The 16,557-nt window shown below is 41.6% G+C and overlaps 1 protein-coding gene across 1 annotated transcript in view; it reads left to right on the top strand.

Annotated features, from left to right (window-relative positions):
• LOC5503234 (cholinesterase 1) overlaps window positions 1-16,557 on the top strand; it is a 28,489-nt gene that overhangs the window by 4,536 nt on the left and 7,396 nt on the right. The gene's annotated exons all lie outside the window — the stretch shown is intronic.

The following is a 16,557-nucleotide window of genomic DNA, read 5'->3' as shown; positions in this document are numbered from 1 at the left end:
TCAGCAGAGTCTAGTATTGCGTTACTTTCCCTCTCAGCAGAGTCTAGTATTGCGTTACTTTCCCTCTCAGCAGAGTCTAGTGTTGCATTACTTTCCCTATCAGCAGGGTCTTGTATTACGTTACTCTCCCTCTCAGCAGGGTCTTGTATTGCGTTACTTTCCCTCTCAGCAGGGTCTTGTGTTGCATTACTTTCCCTCTCAGCAGAGTCTTGTGTTGCGTTACTCTCCCTCTCAGCAGTCTTGTATTGCATTACTTTCCCTCTCAGCAGAGTCTTGTATTGCATTACTTTCCCTCTCAGCAGTCTTGTATTGCATTACTTTCCCTCTCAGTAGAGTCTTGTATTGCATTACTTTCCCTCTCAGTAGAGTCTTGTGTTGCGTTACTTTCCCTCTCAGCAGAGTCTAGTATTGCGTTACTTTCCCTCTCAGCAGTCTTGTATTGCAATACTTTCCCACTCAGCAGAGTCTAGTATTGCGCTACTTTCCCTCTCAGCAGTCTTGTATTGCGTTACTTTCCCTCTCAGCAGGGTCTTGTGTTGCGTTACTTTCCCTCTCAGCAGGGTCTTGTGTTGCGTTACTTTCCCTCTCAGCAGAGTCTTGTATTGCGTTACTTTCCCCCTCAGCAGAGTCTAGTATTGCGTTACTTTTCCTCTCAGCAGAGTCTAGTGTTGCATTACTTTCCCTATCAGCAGAGTCTTGTATTGCATTACTTTCCCTCTCAGTAGAGTCTTGTGTTGCGTTACTTTCCCTCTCAGCAGAGTCTAGTATTGCGTTACTTTCCCTCTCAGCAGTCTTGTATTGCATTACTTTCCCTCTCAGCAGAGTCTTGTATTGCATTACTTTCCCTCTCAGTAGAGTCTTGTGTTGCGTTACTTTCCCTCTCAGCAGAGTCTAGTATTGCGTTACTTTCCCTCTCAGCAGTCTTGTATTGCATTACTTTCCCTCTCAGTAGAGTCTTGTGTTGCGTTACTTTCCCTCTCAGCAGGGTCTTGTGTTGCGTTACTTTCCCCCTCAGCAGAGTCTAGTATTGCGTTACTTTCCCTATCAGCAGAGTCTTGTATTGCATTACTTTCCCTATCAGCAGAGTCTTTCTCTCTCCACATTCCATTCAGAGGAATCTACTGTTACCTTTCTCTCAGCATAGTCTATCGAAAACCAAGGCCAGCAATTCGTTCCCGTGAATCTCTCCATGGCTCCCTTTGCGTGTTTTAGTTCCCGTGAATCTCTCCGTGGATCTCTTTGCGTGTTCTACTTTCCATGAATCTCTCCGTGCCTCTCTTTGCGTGTCTAATTGCGTTTCATCCCATCCAGAGGAATCTACTGTTACCTTTCTCTTAGCATAGTCTATCGAGAACCAAGGCCAGTATTTCGCGGCAGCTTTGACGAATATCTCCAAGTCGCGTCATAAATAAAATGGGATTTATGCCTGAACTGACATGCAATGCAGTAGTTCCAATAAAAAAGATTTTCACAGAGAGCTCAGTTGTGTTATAAATCGCTGCATGTGCGAATGAAAGTCCTGCGCACAATAGACTGACTGTACCAACACAATAAACGATTACCATAGTCCATAGCCCTTTTTTGTACTTTAACGTGTTCATATTTGATTGGTTTCCGTTTGCCGAAACCTGATGCAATTGGCGTCGAAGCTCTCGGAACGCGCCAGAATAAAATATAAAGATCAATATAACACAGGTAACGCTTATGAAAATATACACAAAATATAAAGGATAATCAAAGACGACGATAAAAGCAGTCGCTAGCGCAAATGATACTAAAATTATAATTGCTATCGTTATGTGGACGCGGCGATGTGTAACGGTAGCTGAGTAGCTGATCCCGCTATGGATTGCCATATACCGGTCAGCGGCAATTGCAGTTAGGTTGAGTGCGGAGTAGGTATTTATGAAAAGAACAGGCCACCAGCTATATCTTGCAATATCACATAGATTATGGAACTCTCCCGTGTTTTGTAGATTGGTTATATAAATACAGTATACACTTAACGGACAAACCACCAACCCGACTCCAAGATCTGTTAATGCTTGACTTGTGAGGAGAATGTAGGAGGGAGTTCGCAGCTCGCGCTTGCGCAGTATGGCGTACATCACCAGACCGTTACAAAGTGTTGCTATCATTGAGCATACTCCATTGAGGACTGCGAATACAATACTCCAGATTGGTTCGACTTCACGTGTAGCTTCAAAATGTTTTTTGATGAGTGAGTTGGAGCAGTTATTAACTTCCTCCATAGCATTGGAAAGGAACAAAGTGCCTTCTTTGGCGTGTTTTAGTTTCCGTGAATGTCTCCGTGCCTCTCTTTGCGTGTTATATTTTTATCTTGAATGTCCCCGCCCCTGTTTTTGCGTGTTTTCGTTTTCGTGCCTCGCCTTGCTTGTTTTAGTTTCCGTGATTGTCTCTGTGCCACGCCTTGCTTGTTTTCGTTTCCGTGAATCTCTCCGTGCCTCTCTTTGCGTGTTTTAGTATCCGTGATTGTCTCCGTTCCTTGCTTTGCGTGTTTTAGTATCCGTGATTGTCTCCGTGCCTCGCTTTGCGTGTTTTAATTTCCGTGAATCTATCCGTGCCTCGCTTTGCGTGTTTTAGTATCCGTGATTGTCTCCGTGCCTCGCTTTGCGTGTTTTAATTTCCGCTTTTTTTCGCTTCCGTGCCTCCCTTGTCCCACTCTGTGATTTCTCTTTTCATGAGTGATTTCTCGCTTTTGCGCGTAAAACTTCGTGAATAAACTTCAAGCCTTGCTATTCATGTGTTCTCCATCCTTGATTTTAGTATAACACCACTAACCACCCAAGTGGTATTAACAAGACGTGGAGCAAGATGTGTTTGTTCGGAGGCGTTCGAATTCTAAATTGTTGAAATTGAAATTGTTATGAAACACTTGTTTGTTTGTGTAGAGCTTGCCTCATTTATGAAAAGGCCTTAGATTCCGTATTTCTCTATAAACAAAGGAGCTTCTTTTCATCTAGATATCAATATAGAACCAACGGCGTATAGCAATATTACTTGGCTCATTTTTTAAAAATTAATTTCATGATTAAAGCAAAGTAAAGAGACTCACGCAGCAAAATACACTATGTAATCTGAAAAATTACACAAATTTGTACGCTACCTTTTTAATAAATATCGAGATATGATTTGTTTGGTCTAATGACATTTTGCTTGATCATCATTTGATGATCCGTATATCTAAATAAATATCCACCCAACACAAGATCGGGTAATATGTTTTTATCGCTTACTCAGTTTACATTATAGTGTTCTCCACCCTTGATTTTAGTTTTACACAACTAAGTTGGTTATTAACAAGACATGGAGCAAGCTTTATTTGTTCAAGCGTTTGAATTCTTATTGTTGAAATTGAAATTGTCGTGAGATACGTGTTTGTTTGTGTAGAGCTTGCCTCATTTTATTAAAATGCTTTAGATTTCGTATTGCTCTATATAAAGGAGATTGTTTTCATCTAGGTATCATTGAAGAACCAACCACGTATTGCTAGGTTCAAATTAATTTCTTAATTAAAGTAAAATTGAAAATTAATTTCTTAATTAAAATCAAAATTAAATTTCTTGATTAAAGCAGAGAGTCTAGCAGCAAAAAAACGCTATGTAATCTGAAAAATTACACAAGCTTGTGCACCGCCTTTTTCATAAAAATTGAGATATGATTTGTTTGGTCTAATGACATTTTGCTTGATCATCATTTGATGATCCGTATATCTAAATAAATATCCACCCAACACGAGATCGCGTAATATGTTGATCGCTCCCTCGGTTTACATGTTACAAATACATATAAAAAATCATGATAAACAATTAGAGCTTGGTCACAACTTTTTAAAACCTTGATCCACCGCAGTATAAAAAGTAAGTTTATATTGCTTGCATTATATGCCTAGAGTCCAGAAGTGTTGTGAAGAATATTGTACTGATGTTATTGTTTTTCTTGTAGAATGTTGTTTCTTTTTTTCTCTTCCTCCTTTTACACTTTTCCCTTAATAGTCCATCGCTTAAAATTCGATAGTTGTGTAAAAAAAATAATTAAAAAAAAAGATGCCGAGGAAGTGTTAACTATTTTGATCTACTAATCGTACTACAGATTGTGTTTTCAATATTGAAGTTAATGAAAAAGATGATTAAGATCTAGAGGAGGGGGAGCTAGAACAAACAAGCCTCCATTTGTAAACTCAATCAGAATCACTTTCTCGCGCAACTGTCTTCTTTTAAATCTAGACAAATAGACAAAATGAAATACATGGATAGGGCTTGGGTCCAAGTAAATAGGGAAGGGCTTGGGTCCAAGTAAAAGACGGGCAAGAGGGTCCCAGCAAGGGACGCAACAGAATCACAGGAATGGACGGACCAGAGGGTCACAGAAAGGGACGGACCAGAGGGTCACAGTAAGGAACGGACCAGAGGGTCACAGTAAGGGACGGACCAGAGGGTCACAGTAAGGGACGGACCAGAGGGTCACAGTAAGGCACGGACCATAGGGTCACAGTAAGGAACGGACCAGAGGGTCACAGCAAGGGACGGACCAGAGGGTCACAGTAAGGCACGGACCATAGGGTCACAGTAAGGAACGGACCAGAGGGTCACAGTAAGGGACGGACCAGAGGGTCACAGTAAGGGACGGACCAGAGGGTCACAGTAAGGGACGGACCAGAGGGTCACAGTAAGGGACGGACCAGAGGGTCACAGCAAGTTTCTGATGAGGTGTCAATTTTTTTTTTTTTTTTTTTTGGCGGGTAAGTTTGTGCATGATATCATTTTCGTGAGTGTGTATGTATTTTTTGTCCGGACCTTCTTCTATGCAGGGCTTTTTTCTTACATTCTGGGTCTGATCTGATACCAGGTAATACACTACCTGACGTAAGACACCCTGTACTAAACTTTATAATAAATATGGCTTACAACAACATGACGGAAAAACCTTTCACATGCACATTGCGCAGAACCAAACCACGAGCCTGGATATTGGCTGTGGGGTTCTTCTATACTTGAATTGTTTATTTGTTTATTTAAAGCCAAATTACAATGATTGTAAATTTGTATAGCCAAGCTATTGTTTGATTTTTTCATCTGATTTTTTCCGCGGCATTTATACAAACTCGGAGACGAAGACTACTAGACTTTAGTGACCTTTTACAATAAAAACGCATCAAATAAAAAAAATGACATTATGTTGCTTTCTCTAAGAATGATGTTGCGTTACTCATCTCACACCCAGGAAAATCTAGTGTTGCGTTACTTTTCCTCCCAGCAGAGTCTAGTATTGTGTTACTTTTCCTCTCAGCAGTCTAGTGTTGTGTTACTTTACCTCTCAGCAGTCTAGTGTTGCGTTACTTTACCTCTCAGCAGTCTGATAATAATAATCAATAATAATAATAATAATAATACTCGTTTATTAGTCCTCTCGTAGCCTTAAAAGCTAAATTACAGGATTCCAATATACAATATAATAAATATAAATGTAGTATGGGCAGTCAGATAGCCAAGGCCAGCGCGTGTTTGTTTGTGACAAAGTTGCCAAATCTATTGGTCGCAAAAGGTTTGATGAGATTGCCAGTGCGCGTTCTTAACTGGTAGCTATGGGTAGTAGCCTCAATGGGGTCTTGCACAAGCCGGTACACTGGGTTTTGTGGCGTCAAACAAGAGATAAACCTGCAGCAGGCATCAGTCCGACGATCTTCAAGGGTGGCTAGGTATGACCTAGTTAGAGCCTCCTTGTAATCCAAGCCCGGATAGATAATGGCGAGGGCGCGTTTCTGAACTCTCACCAATGAATCAGAAAGGTAGCGTGGCAGGTCTGCGAAAACGACGCTTGCGTACTCGAGCGTGGATCGCACAAGGGAGCGATAAACCACTATAATGTCATCAGTAGACACGCCACAGCGCTTTAGCTGCATTATAGCATACAGGCGCCGGTTTGCTTTTTTCACTATAGAGTCACAATGTACCTCTCACGTCAAGTCGTGAGTAATGAAAACCCCGAGAAATTTAAAGGACTTGACTTCTTCTAAGATGGTGCCACCGGTCGCAATAGGAGGACATTGAAAACTATTATAGTGAAAAAAATCAACAGCCATTACTTTGCATTTTGTAGGATTCAGACACATATTATTGCTAGTTGCTAGGTCATTGACCATAACTGCGAATAGAATAGGACCTAGACGTGTTCCCTGTGGTATTCCTGCATTGAGGTTGAGTGGTGGTGATGTTGAGGATGCTATGCTTACTACCTGGGTTCTACCTTCTAAAAAGGAAGCAATCCACCTGAGTAAACAGGGGTGGATATCTAGGCTACAAAGCTTATTTAACAGGATGTGGTGGTCTATTAGGTCAAATCCTTTCTTAAAGTCAGCAAAGAACCACCGCACCCATACGCCGCCTCGGTCTAAAGCCTCTAGTGTCAAGTGCAGGAGGTACACAATAGCGTGTTGGCACGATTTCCCAGCCACCGCAAATTGCTTCGTGTCTAGGTGTTGCACGATACCTGGAAGTGATCTGGATAGAGTGAAGCCTTCCATTGCTTTGGCAAGATGACATGTGAGTGAGATCGGCCGTATGTCGGTTTCGATGCTCTTAGGAGGGCTCAGTTTAGGCAGGGGGCGAACGTTGGCCGACTTCAACAGACCCGGGAGGTGACCTTCCTTTAGTGATGTGTTGTATAACTCAGCTACTATAGGTGACAGTCCGAATGCAAACATTTTCAGAATACGGGCTGGGATCCCATCCGGTCCAGGTGCCTTGTTGGTGAGAATCCCTCGCAAAGACTTATAAGCCTCATACGATGATACCAGGAAATGATCCGGGACATCAGGAACAACAATGGCTGTGACGTCGTGGGGTAACAGAGGTCTAAAATCAGACGTTAGCTGGACGAAGAACTCGTTGATCTTCTTACACAGATTATCTTCGCTGGCGATGGAGGAATCGTCTATTAACTGACTATACCATTCCCCTTGGCTCATTGACTCTCCTGTTAGGTTTTTAACTTCCCTCCACCACCTTCGCGTATTGGTGTCCTTAAGCTTTTTCACCTTTGACTGATAAAAGGAGCGCTTACACGTGCGAATGGCACTGACGACTCTACCGCGCCAGAATTTGAAGATGACAAAGTCGCTGCCGAATTTAGCGAGCATTTTCTGTCTCTTCGCAATCCAGAACTTGATTTTATTATTTATCCACGGTTTGTCTGAAGGATGTGAACGGACAACTCTAGACGGGCAGAATCTATCGAATGCGTCCGTAATTGTATTATAGAAGACGTCAAACTTGGCTTGACAGGTGTGAGCGCCAAACAGGTTTGACCAGTCGTGAGTAGTGATCCACTGGCCAAATTCTCTCAGTCTACTTGGCCTGGTGTCGCGTCTAGTAGATGACTGTTTGCGCAGTTTTGGATAATTTTCTAGTATCTGCTCTACCAGGACAGCACTGGTCACTGGTCCAAATTTTCGGCAGCTGGGCCGGGCTCGACAGGAGGTGTGGTCTATTTGTCAACACCCAATCCAGTGTACCAGTGTCCCGGGTTAATAATTTCACAGTTTGCGTCAGACCGCACAATCGATTCAGTTTAGAGGCCGAGAAATTGGTAGAAGATGGATTGAAATCGCCAGATATGGATATCAAACACTCAGGGTGTGGGGATAAGCATTGGTCTATAGTCTCTTGGATGTGCTGATAAAGAGCCTCGTTATCATCGCTGTTCGCGTCAGGTGGATGGTAAATAGTGCCGAACAGCACACAGGACACAGAGCGAGGGAGTCGGGTAGGTCTTGCGATCACCCACAGGGTCTCAGAAATAGAGTCTAGTGTTGCGGTACTTTCCCTCTCAGCATAGTCTAGTGTTGCGTTTCTTTCCCTCTCAGTAGTCTAGTGTTGCGTTACTTTCCCTCTCAGCATAGTCTAGTGCTGCGTTACTTTCCATCTAGTAATGGCTGGTGTTGCGTTAATTTTTTGATCAACAGAGTTTTGTTGTAGTTGCCTAGTTTCCGTCAATGTATCCGTGTCTCCTCTCGCGTGTTTTCGTTTCCGTGAATGTCTCCGTTCCTCTCTTTGCGTGTCTAGTTGCGTTTCATCCCATTCAGAGGAATCTACTGTTACCATTCTCTCAGCATAGACTATCGAGAACTAAGGCCAGCATTTCGCGGCAGCTTTGACGAATATCTCCAAGTCGCGTCATAAATAAAATGGGATTTATGCATGAACTGACATGCAATGCAGTAGTTCCAATAAAAAGGATTTTCACAGAGTTCCCAGATATTTTTAGAGTCAATGAATATGAGAATGCAAGTCCTGCGCACAATAGACTGACTGTACCAACACAATAAACGATTACCATAGTCCATAGCCCTTTCTTGTACTTTAACGTGTTCATATTTGATTGGTTCCCGTTTGCCGAAACCTGATGCAATTGGCGTCGAAGCTCTCGGAACGCGCCAGAATAAAATATAAAGATCAATATCACACAGGTAACGCTTAAGAAAATATACACAAAATATAAAGGATAATCAAAGACGACGATAAAAGCAGTCGCTAGCGCAAATGATACTAAAATTATAATTGCTATCGTTATGTGGACGCGGCGATGTGTAACGGTAGCTGAGTAGCTGAGCCCGCTATGGATTGCCATATACCGGTCAGCGGCAATTGCAGTTAGGTTGAGTGCAGAGTAGGTATTTATGAAAAGAACAGGCCACCAGCTATATCTTGCAATATCACATAGATTATGGAACTCTCCCGTGTTTTGTAGATTGGTTATATAAATACAGTATACACTTAACGGACAAACCACCAACCCGACTCCAAGATCTGTTAATGCTTGACTTGTGAGGAGAACGTAGGAGGGAGTTCGCAGCTCGCGCTTGCGCAGTATGGCGCATATTAACAGACCGTTACAAAGTGTTGCTATCACTGAGCATACTCCATTGAGGACTGCGAATACAATACCCCAGATTGGTTAGACTTCACGTATAGCTTCAACATGTTTTTTGATGAGTGAGTTGGAGCAGTTATTAACTTCTTCCATAGCAATGGAAAGGAACAAAGTGCCTTCTTTCGCGTGTTTTAGTTTCCGTGAATGTCTCCGTGCCTCTCTTTGCGTGTTATATTTTTATCTTGAATGTCCACGCCCCTGTTTTGGCGTGTTTTCGTTTTCGTGCCTCGCCTTGCTTGTTTTAGTTTCCGTGATTGTCTCTGTGCCACGCCTTGCTTGTTTTCGTTTCCGTGAATCTCTCCGTGCCTCTCTTTGCGTGTTTTAGTATCCGTGATTGTCTCCGTGCCTCGCTTTGCGTGTTTTAGTATCCGTGATTGTCTGCGTGCCTCGCTTTGCGTGTTTTAATTTCCGTGAGTCTCTCCGTGCCTCTCTTTGCGTGTTTTCGGAGGCTTTTAAATTCTTATTGTTGAAATTGAAATTGTTATGAAACACTTGTTTGTTTGTGTAGAGCTTGCATCATTTATGAAAAGGCCTTAGATTCCGTATTGCTCTATAAACAAAGGAGCTTCTTTTCATCTAGATATCAATATAGAACCAACGGCGTATAGCAATATTACTTGGTTCATTTTTAAAAAATTAATTTCTTGATTAAAGTAAAGTAAAGAGACTCACGCAGCAAAATACACTATGTAATCTGAAAAATTACACAAATTTGTACGCTACCTTTTTCATAAAAATCGAGATATGATTTGTTTGGTCTAATGACATTTTGCTTGATCATCGTTTGATGATCCGTATATCTAAATAAATATCCACCCAACACAAGATCGGGTAATATGTTTTTATCGCTTCCTCAGTTTACATTATAAAAGTATATACAACACAAATCATTATAAGAGAAACTAAATGAGCTTGGTCACAACTTTTGAAAAAGTTGATCCGCCTCAAAGTAAGTTTATATTGTTCACATTATAGGCTGAGTGCAGGAGTGTTGTAAAGAATATTGTAATGGTGTAATTAATTTTCTTGTAGAATGTTGTTTCTTTTTTTCTCATCCTCCTTTCAAACTAATCCCCTTAAATAGCCCATGCAGAGGCAGGCCCCTAACCTTTTGGGGGGGGGGGGGGTGCAAAATCCAAAAAAGTGGAACTATTTTTTTCCGGGGGTGCAGGGGCTGGAAGGAGTTCTTTGATAAAAATCTGACCACCTCCGAAAGAACAAAAAGGGATTTTTTTCCCCACGGGACGTTTATTGTCAGATTTGGCTACATACCAGAGTGATCTAGCTTAAGATTTTTAGTTTTGTTTACAAATAACATGTCTATTGAAAACCAAAACTGGACTTTCGAACGTTGTGTGTGTGGGGGGGGGGGGGGGGGGTGCGTTCGCCAGGGCCCCAGTAAGGGACGGCCAGGGTCCAATAAGAGACGGCCCAGGGTCCCAGTGAGGGAGGGACCAGAGGGTCCCGGTAAGGGACGGGCAAAGGTCCTGGTAAGGGACGGACCAGGGTCACAGTAAGGGACGGACCAAGGGTCACAATAAGGGACGGACCAGAGTCACAGTAAGGGACGGACCAGAGGGTCACAGTAAGGGACGGTCCAGAGGGTCACAGTAAGGGACGGTCCAGAGGGTAACAGTAAGGGACGGACCAGAGGGTTACAGTAAGGGACGGACCACAGGGTCACAGTAAGGGACGGACCAGAGGGTCACAGTAAAGGAAGGACCAGAGGGTCACGGTAAGAGACGGACCACAGGGTCACAGTAAGGGACGGACAAGAGGGTCACAGTAAGGGACGGACCAGAAGGTCACAGAAATGGACGGACCAGAGGGTTACAGTAAGGGACTGACCAGAGGGTCACAGTAAGGGACGGACCAGAGGGTCACAGTAAGGGACGGACCAGAGGGTCACAGTAAGGGACGGACCAGAGAGTCACAGTAAGGGACGGTCCAGAGGGTCACAGTAAGGGACGGACCAGAGGGTCACAGTAAGGGACGGACCAGAGGGTCACAGTAAGGGACGGACCAGAGGGTCACAGTAAGGGACGGACCAGAGGGTCACAGTAAGGGACGGACCAGAGGGTCACAGTAAGGGACGGACCAGAGGGTCACAGTAAGGGACGGACCAGAGGGTCACAGTAAGGGACGGACCAGAGGGTCACAGTGAGGGACGGACCAGAGGGTCACAGTAAGGGACGGACCAGAGGGTCACAGTAAGGGACGGACCAGATGGTCACAGTAAGGGACGGACCATAGGGTCACAGTAAGGGACGGACCAGAGGGTCACAGTAAGGGACGGACCAGAAGGTCACAGTAAGGGACGGACCAGAGGGTCACAGCAAGTTTCTGATGAGGTGTCATTTTTTTTTTTTTTTTTTGGCGGGTAAGTTTGTGCATGATATCATTTTCGTGAGTGTGTATGTGTTTTTTTTCCTGACCTTCTTCTATGCAGGACTTTTTTCTTACATTCTGGGTCTGATCTGATACCAGGTAATACACTACCTGACGTAAGACACCCTGTACTAAACTTTATACTAAATATGGCTTACAACAACATGACGGAAAAACCTTTCACATGCACATTGCGCAGAACCAAACCACGAGCCTGGATATTGGCTGTGGGGTTCTTCTATACTTGAATTGTTTATTTGTTTATTTAAAGCCCAATTACAATGATTGTAAATTTGTATAGCCAAGCTATTGTTTGATTTTTTTATCTGATTTTTTCCGCGGCATTTATACAAACTCGGAGACGAAGACTACTAGACTTTAGTGACCTTTTACAATAAAAACGCATCAAATAAAAAAACAATGACATTATGTTGCTTTCTCTAAGAATGATGTTGCGTTACTCATCTCACACCAAGGAAAATCTAGTGTTGCGTTACTTTTCCTCCCAGCAGAGTCTAGTATTGTGTTATTTTCCCTCTCAGCAGTCTAGTGTTGCGTTACTTTCCCTCTCAGCAGTCTAGTGTTGCGTTACTTTCCCTCTCAGCAGTCTAGTGTTGCGTTACTTTCCCTCTCAGCAGTCTAGTGTTGCGTTACTTTCCCTCAGCATAGTCTAGTGCTGCGTTACTTTCCATCTAGTAATGGCTGGTGTTGCGTTATTTTTTTGATCAACAGAGTTTTGTTGTAGTTGCCTAGTTTCCGTCAATGTATCCGTGTCTCCTCTCGCGTGTTTTCGTTTCCGTGAATGTCTCCGTTCCTCTCTTTGCGTGTCTAGTTGCGTTTCATCCCATTCAGAGGAATTTACTGTTACCATTCTCTCAGCATAGACTATCGAGAACTAAGGCCAGCATTTCGCGGCAGCTTTGACGAATATCTCCAAGTCGCGTCATAAATAAAATGGGATTTATGCATGAACTGACATGCAATGCAGTAGTTCCAATAAAAAGGATTTTAACAGAGAGACCAGATATTTTTAAAGTCAATGAATATGAGAATGCAAGTCCTGCGCACAATAGACTGACTGTACCAACACAATAAACGATTACCATAGTCCATAGCCCTTTCTTGTACTTTAACGTGTTCATATTTGATTGGTTCCCGTTTGTCGATACCTGATGCAGTTGGCGTCGAAGCTCTCGGAACGCGCCAGAATAAAATATAAAGATCAATATAACACAGGTAACGCTTAGGAAAATATACACAAAATATAAAGGATAATCAAAGACGACGATACAAGCAGTCGCTAGCGCAAATGATACTAAAATTATAATTGCTATCGTTATGTGGACGCGGCGATGTGTAACGGTAGCTGAGTAGCTGAGCCCGCTATGGATTGCCATATACCGGTCAGCGGCAATTGCAGTTAGGTTGAGTGCTGAGTAGGTATCTATGAAAAGAACAGGCCACCAGCTATATCTTGCAATATCACATAGATTATGGAACTCTCCCGTGTTTTGTACATTGATTATATAAATACAGTATACACTTAACGGACAAACTACCAACCCGACTCCAACATCTGTTAATGCTTGACTTGTGAGGAGAATGTAGGAGGGAGTTCGCAGCTCGCGCTTGCGCAGTATGGCGAATACCACCAGACCGTTACAAAGTGTTGCTATCACTGAGCATACTCCATTGAGGACTGCGAATACAATACTCCAGATTGGTTCGACTTCACGTATAACTTCAACATGTTTTTTGATGAGTGAGTTGGAGCAGTTATTAACTTCTTCCATAGCAATGGAAAGGAACAAAGTGCCTTCATTCGCGTGTTTTAGTTTCCGTGAATGTCTCCGTGCCTCCCTTTGCGTGTTATATTTTTTTCTTGAATGTCCCCGCCCCTGTTTTTGCGTGTTTTCTTTTTCGTGCCTCGCCTTGCTTGTTTTAGTTTCCGTGATTGTCTCTGTGCCACGCCTTGATTGTTTTCGTTTTCGTGAATCTCCCCGTGCCTCTCTTTGCGTGTCTTAGTATCCGTGATTGTCTCCGTGCCTCACTTTGCGTGTTTTATTATCCGTGATTGTCTCCGTGCCTCGCTTTGCGTGTTTTATTTTCCGTGAGTCTCTCTGTGCCTCTCTTTGCGTGTTTTCGGAGGCTTTTGAATTCTTATTGTTGAAATTGAAATTGTTATGAAACACTTGTTTGTTTGTGTAGAGCTTGCCTCATTTATGAAAAGGCCTTAGATTCCGTATTGCTCTATAAACAAAGGAGCTTCTTTTCATCTAGATATCAATATAGAACCAACGGCGTATAGCAATATTACTTGGTTCATTTTTAAAAAATTAATTTCTTGATTAAAGTAAAGTAAAGAGACTCACGCAGCAAAATACACTATGTAATCTGAAAAATTACACAAATTTGTACGCTACCTTTTTAATAAATATCGAGACATGATTTGTTTGGTCTAATGACATTTTGCTTGATCATCATTTGATGATCCGTATATCTAAATAAAAATCCACCCAACACAAGATCGGGTAATATGTTTTTATCGCTTACTCAGTTTATATCATAGAAGTATATACAACACAAATCATTATAAGAGAAACTAATTGAGCTTGGTCACAACTTTTGAAAAAGTTGATCCGCCTCAATACAAAAAGTAAGTTTATATTGTTCACATTATAGGCTGAGAACAGGAGTGTTGTAAAGTATATTGTAATGGTGCAATTATTTTTTTTGTAGAATGTTGTTTCTTTTTTTTTCTCATCCTCCTTTCAAACTAATCCCCTTAAATAGCCCATGCAGAGGCAGGCCCGTAACCTTGGGGGGGGGGGGGGGGGGGTTGCAAAATCCAAAAAAGTGGACCTATTTTTTTTTCCGGGGGTGCAGGGGCTGGAAGGAGTTCTTTGATAAAAATCCGACCAACTCCGAAAGAACAAAAAGGGATTTTTTTAAATGCCTTTGCAGTATCCCCACGGGACGTTTATTGTCAGATTTGGCTACATGCCAGAGTGATCTAGCTTAAGATTTTTAGTTTTGTTTACAAATAACATGTCTATTGAAAACCAAAACTTTCGGCGATTGCCGCTGATCGTTTCTTGGCCACACGCTGCGGGCTCAGCTACCCATCGATCATCACGCGCCAGCGTGTCAATGTATCTCTTCTAAGTATCTTTGTCATTTCACTGTCACAGTTTTCCTTACGCCTTGTGATCCCCTTACAGACTTATGCTACTTTAATTAGCATAGACCTCTTGTTTTGCTATCTTATTACATCCACTTTCTACGTCGGCGCGTTTAGTGTCTTGAATCGTAGATTACGTGAAGTCGAGGCGGCAGATGTCAACCAATCAAGTCTCAATACAGCCGCGTACCGCAAAAGCTTATGGACTATGCTCCAAGTGTTCTTTACCTCTTGCCTTGGACTAATGCCCGCGGTAGCATGCTGGGTGTATGTCGCTTTTACTGGAAAATTTGGCGAGACCCTTGGAATAATTTACTTGTCTACGACATTTAAGCACTTCAGCTCATTGGCAAACCCCGTTATTTTTCTTACACGACTTGGTGAAGTCAGGCGAAGCAGTAAGCAATAGATTTCTGTAATCACTTATTGGACGAACAATTTTACAATTCGATGCAAAATTCTTTTTACCTGGACCGGCCCAAGCCGCCCAGGTTCGAAAATGTTTCTCGAGACTTCGAATTTGGTGTCAATGAATTAATTAATTGACTTTTAACATCATTATGTCTCATTTCTTGTAAATTGTAGATATACACTCCCACTTTAAACCATAAGAAAGACGCAACAATTGTTGTAGAATTAACCGTTTAATCTTGCGATAAAAAGACGTTTTCAGAACTAGAAGTTTATTACTATGATTGTCATGCAGATAAATTTCCCAGGGACACATTTAACAGGCGCGTACCCAGGATTGGCTGAGGGAGGTGCGCAGTCATAGGTATCATATGGAACAAGTTAAACAGTTGAATATTCCTTAATAAGAAATGACCTAGTTTTTTACACACCCTGCGCACCCCCCTTTGCACGCACCTGTTCAACGCAGGCGCATGTTACTGTTTCTGCCCAAGGTTTAAGATATCGCGGGGACAAGAAATTTGACAAAAGAACAAAATATCATTTCAATGAGAAAAAAAATGGAGACAAGGCAACAGAGTTGGTATAGGCAGCATGTATTTAACAAAAACAACGAACAATCACAATTTCTAAGGCATTTTGGGGTAATGATATGGTTTTCGAATTCATCAAGTTTTGTGAGGTCGGGATTAATAATGTTTTAGTGAGTTAAGGTTTTAGCAATTCGGGCATGACGTAATCTCGATTTACACTTTTTTTTGTTTGTTTGTTGTTTTTTTTGGTGTGTTTCCAAATCATCGTTTCAAACATTTTTGTTCTTTTAAAAAACCAAGAACAGCCTCTATCGTCCCCAAAAACACATAATTTAAAGAGGGCATTTCAATGAATTTTTAACAAGTATTGAAGTTATCACCAAGCTTCTTTTTAATAATAAATGTTGATTTACTCAGATATGATTGAATTTCTAGAAGTTTATTATTTTTATTCTCAAGCTAGCATTTGATTTGACACCCATGTTTGTTTCTTGTGTGAACAGTTAAATGTTATTAAAAATTTGATTTCATTTAAAAATACATTCTTTTTAATTTGAACCCGCAGAACAAAAAGATGTAATAACCACATTTCAAAAAACACTGCAAATAATAATATATCTTAAGCCAATATTTGATTTGATGCCTATATAGTTGACTTCTTGTGTAAATGTTATTAAAAATTAAATTTTATTGGAAATTACATTTTTTTTCAATATGACCCGCAAACAAAAAGAAGTAATAATCATATTTCAAATAATAATATATCTTAAGCCAATATTTGATTTGATGCCTATATAGTTGACTTCTTATGTAAATGTTATTAAAAATTAAATTTCATTGGAAATTACATTTTTTTTCAATATGACCCGCAAACAAAAAGAAGTAATAATAATATTTCAAATAGCACAAACACAAAAACTCTGACCTATCCAGATAACTGTTCTTTCTAGTGACGTCTATTCTTCTCGGCATGAACCCGATAGGTCGACGGACAGTGCGTGTGTGAACTTAGTCATCACAAAAACAAGAATACACAAATTTATGACGATAGAGCAAGGATGAGTAAGTGAGCTTATATCTGCTCACTGGAAT

Source organism: Nematostella vectensis, chromosome 11, assembly GCF_932526225.1.
Source record: "Nematostella vectensis chromosome 11, jaNemVect1.1, whole genome shotgun sequence".
Classification (NCBI taxonomy): Eukaryota; Metazoa; Cnidaria; class Anthozoa; order Actiniaria; family Edwardsiidae; genus Nematostella; species Nematostella vectensis.
This window is presented reverse-complemented; position numbering and strand designations above follow the sequence as displayed.